The sequence below is a fragment of the Procambarus clarkii genome, chromosome 75, assembly GCF_040958095.1.
Source record: "Procambarus clarkii isolate CNS0578487 chromosome 75, FALCON_Pclarkii_2.0, whole genome shotgun sequence".
NCBI classification, from domain to species: Eukaryota; Metazoa; Arthropoda; class Malacostraca; order Decapoda; family Cambaridae; genus Procambarus; species Procambarus clarkii.
Genome location: NC_091224.1, coordinates 21,250,059 through 21,256,058, shown reverse-complemented (window position 1 = coordinate 21,256,058; position 6,000 = coordinate 21,250,059). Strand labels below are relative to the sequence as shown.

The following is a 6,000-nucleotide window of genomic DNA, read 5'->3' as shown; positions in this document are numbered from 1 at the left end:
GCTGATTGAGCCAGCCTCTGTAACTGGCTGATTGAGCCAGCCTCTGTAACTGGCTGACTGAGCCAGCCTCTGTAACTGGCTGACTGGGCCAGCCTCTGTAACTGACTGACTGAGCCAGCCTCTGTAACTGGCTGACTGAGCCAGCCTCTGTAACTGGCTGACTGAGCCAGCCTCTGTAACTGGCTGACTGAGCCAGCCTCTGTAACTGGCTGACTGGGCCAGCCTCTGTAACTGGCTGACTGGGCCAGTTTCTGTAACTGGCTGACTGGGCCAGCCTCTGTAACTGGCTGACTGGGCCAGCCTCTGTAACTGGCTGATTGGGCCAGCCTCTGTAACTGGCTGATTGGGCCAGTCTCTGTAACTGACTGACTGGGTCATTCTGTAACTGGCTGACTGATCAAGCCTCTGTAACTGGCTGACTGTGCCAGCCTCTGTAACTGGCTGACTGGGCCAGTTTCTGTAACTGGCTGACTGGGCCAGTTTCTGTAACTGGCTGACTGGGCCAGTTTCTGTAACTGGCTGACTGGGCCAGTTTCTGTAACTGGCTAACTGGGCCAGTTTCTGTAACTGGCTGACTGGACCAGCCTTTGTAACTGGCTGGCTGGGCCAGCCTCTGTAACTGGCTGATTGGGCCAGCCTCTGTAACTGGCTGATTGGGCCAGTCTCTATAACTGACTAACTGGGTCAGTCTGTAACTGGCTGACTGATCCAGCCTCTGTAACTGGCTGACTGGGCCAGTCTCTGAAACTGGCTGACTGGGCCAGCCTCTGTAACTGGCTGACTGAGCCAGCCTCTGTAATTGGCTGACTGAGCCAGTCTCTGAAACTGGCTGACTGGGCCAGCCTCTGAAACTGGCTGACTGGGCCAGCCTCTGTAACTGGCTGATTGTGCCAGCCTCTGTAACTGGCTGACTGGACCAGCCTCTGTAACTGGCTGACTGGCCCAGCCTCTGTAACTGGCTGACTGAGCCAGCCTCTGTAACTGACTGACTGGACCAGCCTCTGTAACTGGCTGACTGAGCCAGCCTCTGTAACTGTCTGACTGGACCAGCCTCTGTAACTGGCTAACTGGGCCAGTCTGTAACTGGCTGACTGGACCAGCCTCTGAAACTGGCTGACTGGGCCAGCCTCTGTAACTGGCTGACTGGGCCAGCCTCTGTAACTGGCTGACTGAGCCAGCCTCTGTAACTGACTGACTGGACCAGCCTCTGTAACTGGCTGACTGAGCCAGCCTCTGTAACTGACTGACTGGACCTGCCTCTGTAACTGGCTGACTGGGCCAGTCTGTAACTGGCTGACTGGACCAGCCTCTGAAACTGGCTGACTGGGCCAGTCTCTGTAACTAGTTGACTGTGCCAGCCTCTGTAACTGGCTAACTGAGCCAGCCTCTGTAACTAGTTGACTGAGCCAGCCTCTGTATATGGCTGACTGGACCAGTCTCTGAAACTGGCTGATTGTGCCAGCCTCTGTAACTGGCTGATTGTGCCAGCCTCTGTAACTGGCTGACTGGACCAGCCTCTGTAACTGGCTGACTGGCCCAACCTCTGTAACTGGCTGACTGAGCCAGCCTCTGTAACTGTCTGATTGGACCAGTTTCTGTAACTGGCTGACTGGGCCAGCCTCTGCAACCGACTGGCCCATTCTCTATAACTTTATCCCAACATCTGTAGCTGACTGGCCCACTCTGTAACTGGTTGGGCCATCCTCTTAACTAGTTAGGCTACCCTCTGTAACTGGCTAAGCCTACCCTCAGTAGCAGACTGGCTTACCCTCTCTTAATTCTGGCTGGCCCACACTTTGTGTTAATCTAGCCTGTTAATGTATGATCTCCCGGTTGCTGTATTTTTTTTACTATATTATATACGCCATACATTATTTTATAAAGGAAACGCTATATTACACGTAGTTGTAATATAGCGTTTCTCTTTAAAACAGTTCTCGTTTAAAACAATGTTCTCTTTAAAACAATGTTTCATATCTTCACAGCAGGAACCATAAGCCCCAAATGTTATACTGTATCCGGTGTTTCAAAACTTCATATTTTGGCTACCGAGTAACTCTCCTGCTTGCCGATCCACTCACAAATATGCAACCAGAAAGATAGCAGAATTATCATATTCTTAATTTACCTACATTTTGTCAATATTAAGAGCCTTATTTAATTCACTCCTAATGCCTGTTTCACATAAGGCTGCAATGATGTCTTTAATCCAATTGACAAGAACAACTTTTTGCTTACAAAAATATAATATATGCATATTATGCACAGTTTAATACATTGATCACACCAGTTGTCCCTAATACTCAACATCATCAACCTATCATTAATAGGGAGGGTCTTGTAAATTTATCTATAGATTTCTTCACGTTGTTGCGGAGAAATACATCTAACCTGAAAGTTTGTCCATATTGCTTGTCTCTTGAAAAGTGGATATTCACTTAAATTGTACACCAGATGTACAAAAATTATTTTTGTGCATCTCTTTAACAATTTTCTTATCACTCAGAAAACCGTGAGACAAATACCATACTTTAGAAAGAATTTTACAATTGATTGTTATAGCCTTATAAAAAAACCAGTTAGGTTCCTATTTGACAACATATTCGTATACTGTAATGCTAACTTTACTTTATGTACTGTATTTTGGAGCAAAAAAATCATCCACTTTTTTACTGGTCATCAATAAAAATCCGTTGTCATTACAGATCTGACTAAGAACATTAATTGCACAAGAATAAAAGTGAGGAGAATTAAAAGCAAGGTCAGTATACTCTGGCATATGGATCAAGGTCAGTATACTGTAGCATATGGATCAAGGTCAGTATACCCCTGGCATATATGTATCAAATAGCTAGCACTTATTTTACCAAAATAACGTCCCAACACATTTACACTATTCATTTGCATAATTTCCTTTTTTGAAGGTAACACATAAGATTGCCAATGACTTATGGTACCATACCACCGTTACGTTTACTTAGTGTAGATCGTTTAATCGGATGGTATCTCCCATACCATACACATATAAAAATTATTGTTTACAGCTCCTTACCATTTTTCTTATCAATCGGAAAACTGTGAGCCAATTTAATCGAATGGTATATACCATACCTTACACATCTAAATATTATTTTTGTACATCTCCTTAGCAATTTTCTTATCAATCAGAAAACCGTGAGACAAATACCGTACTTGAGAAAGAATTTTGCAATTGATTGTTATAGCCTTATGAAACAGTTAAGTTCCTATAAGTGACAACATATTCGTATACTGTATATTCGAATACTAAGTACCTCCCAATTTGTAGCCAAGGTTGCCCCTCATATGTTATACACCAGTAAATACTGAGAGTCATAATACACTCTACTGGCCGGAACCATGAACCTGTCCAGGTAACTGAGTGCACCAACGCCCACAACCCATCATGCATGTTTTGTTCTTGATAATGACAGAACTTGCCACCCTTTCAAATTGGTCCAGCTCATCCTGAGCATGCAACACTTAGTCCTCTGTCGACATAAAAAAAATTGCTATCTTCATAACCAAAAATAGGAAGTGTTATAGCAATCGGAATGAGTCACAGGTTGGCTGGTAGCAGCCGAACAATCCAGCTCGCTACTTTGTAAAACACCAGGAGGAATCTAGCAGACGTCAATCCACACCAGACTAATTGTTGTGTAAATAACCATATTGCATTGGCGCTCGCTTTATTAGTCATGTTTGAAGTACAGAAATTTTAGACATGGATTTACGCGGATATGAAGCTGTGTAGCGACTGTAGACTTATTAAAAGTTTGAATGACCATAGATGACCTCTCTCTGAGTAACGTAAATTTGGTGGATATAAATAGGAACTGCATCATATGGCCCAATAGTTTCCATTACTCTTTTTATATTTGGCCCTTTAATTTCCTTAATTAAGAACTTAGGTGGCTCCTCTTGCTACATTCTCTAATAATCATATATTTTGTACATATAACCACATCAGATTACCTCTGGTGTACCGAGACGCCATAAATAAAAAAGAACGATGCTATGCTAAATAATTTAGTAAATTTTGGGCTGACACGTTGGCGATTCAGGATCGGTTCCCATTATCTTACATAATCTGTGACATAACGTTCGCATGCTGTGCCTCGTTACAGTTACAGTTAAATCTCGTTACAGAAACTATTTAAGACTGCGTAAACAGGCCTACGGATAGCTTCGCGAATTAAATTACACTGCAAAATCTCTACAGTACATTTAAACTTCGTTACTCCTCCGCACTCACCCTTCATGCTCCTCAGTTTGGATGCTAGACTTATCGACAACAGTTTAAGGTTCCGCTAATGTGAACATATTTTCATGAAAAACATCTATCTTATATACTTCAGGTATAAGTGGCTATAGACAATTTTGGCTACAGATCTGTAATTTTGCTTCAGACAAAAAAAAGTGCATGCAAAGTACATAACAATACTAATATAATGCAAATAATTGCGTTTAAACAATACCTTTAATAATACAAATGAATGACTGATTTTGACAAAGGTAGTAATTACGATATTAATTAAGACTAAAGCATTCTAAAATTAACTGGGAAAACAGTACATTATTACGTAATATCACCTTCAACGAGCGAGTGGCTTAATACAGATGTAATTATCATCTGAATTAAAGTTACACACCTGTTGACCGTCCCAAAGAGTAGCCTAATAAACTCTAGATCAAAACCACCTTCTAGGTTCCTGCAATGTCGCTAGATTTGTTTCACATATTATTTTTAAATGGTAGGGTCCGTTATCGAGCGTCAATAAAAGTAAAAATATTTGCTTTTATATAAGTTTAACATATCTTGAAGATCGATTTTATAGAATTAAATAATTTGCAAATATTGCAAGACTACGAGCGTGACTGGATCACTTTTTTTTCATTAATACATGAGGTACATCTGCATTAGAGCAGCTACCCTAGACTATATGAAGTGGAGTACAGTGGAGTGTGTCAAAAAAAGCTAACTACGTGATGCTAAAAAATCCCCATCACACATGATGGTTAGTCTTATAGAGGCATGTGATAGGCAGTCTGCACTGGCAGACTCCGGATGCATTTTGAGGATATCAACACAAGAGTGAATAAGGTAGCAGTGGTAATAAAAATACCCATCTTGTAGGATGGTTAGTCATACAGGGTCATATATTTAGTAGCCTGCACTGGCAAATTTTGGGTACACTGTGAGGATATCTTCAAGAATACGAGAGTGAATAAAGTAATTGCAAAGCTCCAGGTACCTCATGCCAACTGGTCTGAAAGGTCTAATATCTGGGCATTCAGTGATGTAGTGTGGGAGATCGTGCCGCAGTTCCTGCTCACAGAGGTGGCACTATTGCAGAACGAATTAGGGGCTGGACGGTAGAGCGACGGTCTCGCTTCATGCAAGTCGGCGTTCAATCCTCGACCGTCCAAGTGGTTGGACACCATTCCCCCCCCCCGTTCCATCCCTAATTCTTATCCTATCCCTTCCAAGTGCTATACATAGTCGTAATGGCTTGGCGTTTTCCCCCGATAGTTCCCTTCCCTTCTGCAATAGTGTCAATTCCATTGTACTGTTGACTTATGTTGTGAAGTTCACGTACTCACAGTTTGAGAACCCTTGCTCGGGCGGAGTAGCCTATTCTTGACCAAACCACACACTAGAAAGTGAAGGGACGACGACGTTTCAGTCCGTCCTGGATCGTCCTCAAGTCGATTGTTATTCCTGCTATTCGAGTGTTATTGTTAGCCTATTCTTGTTATTTCTTTCCCTTATTGGGTGTTATCAAGTGTCGGTGCTCATTGGAGCCAAGTGGTGTTATTTTGTATTGTGTGATGTTATGTACTATTGGGTGTTCTGTGTTGCTGTTCAGTAGTTATTTTGTTGTGTGTTTTGTAATTTTATCCAATAGTGGTCTTTAAAATCTATATTGCTTAACATTACTCTAAAATTACTTTTTAGTAGGGTCCGTTATCAGTTTATAA

General features: G+C 42.2%; 1 long non-coding RNA gene across 1 annotated transcript in view; it reads left to right on the top strand.

The window, feature by feature from the left end:
- LOC138356958 (uncharacterized) overlaps positions 1-6,000 on the top strand; it is a 184,767-nt gene that overhangs the window by 674 nt on the left and 178,093 nt on the right. Inside the window, exon 2 of the long non-coding RNA XR_011224726.1 lies at positions 2,706-2,817. This is a non-coding gene — a long non-coding RNA (uncharacterized lncRNA). The remainder of the gene's footprint in view (positions 1-2,705; positions 2,818-6,000) is intronic.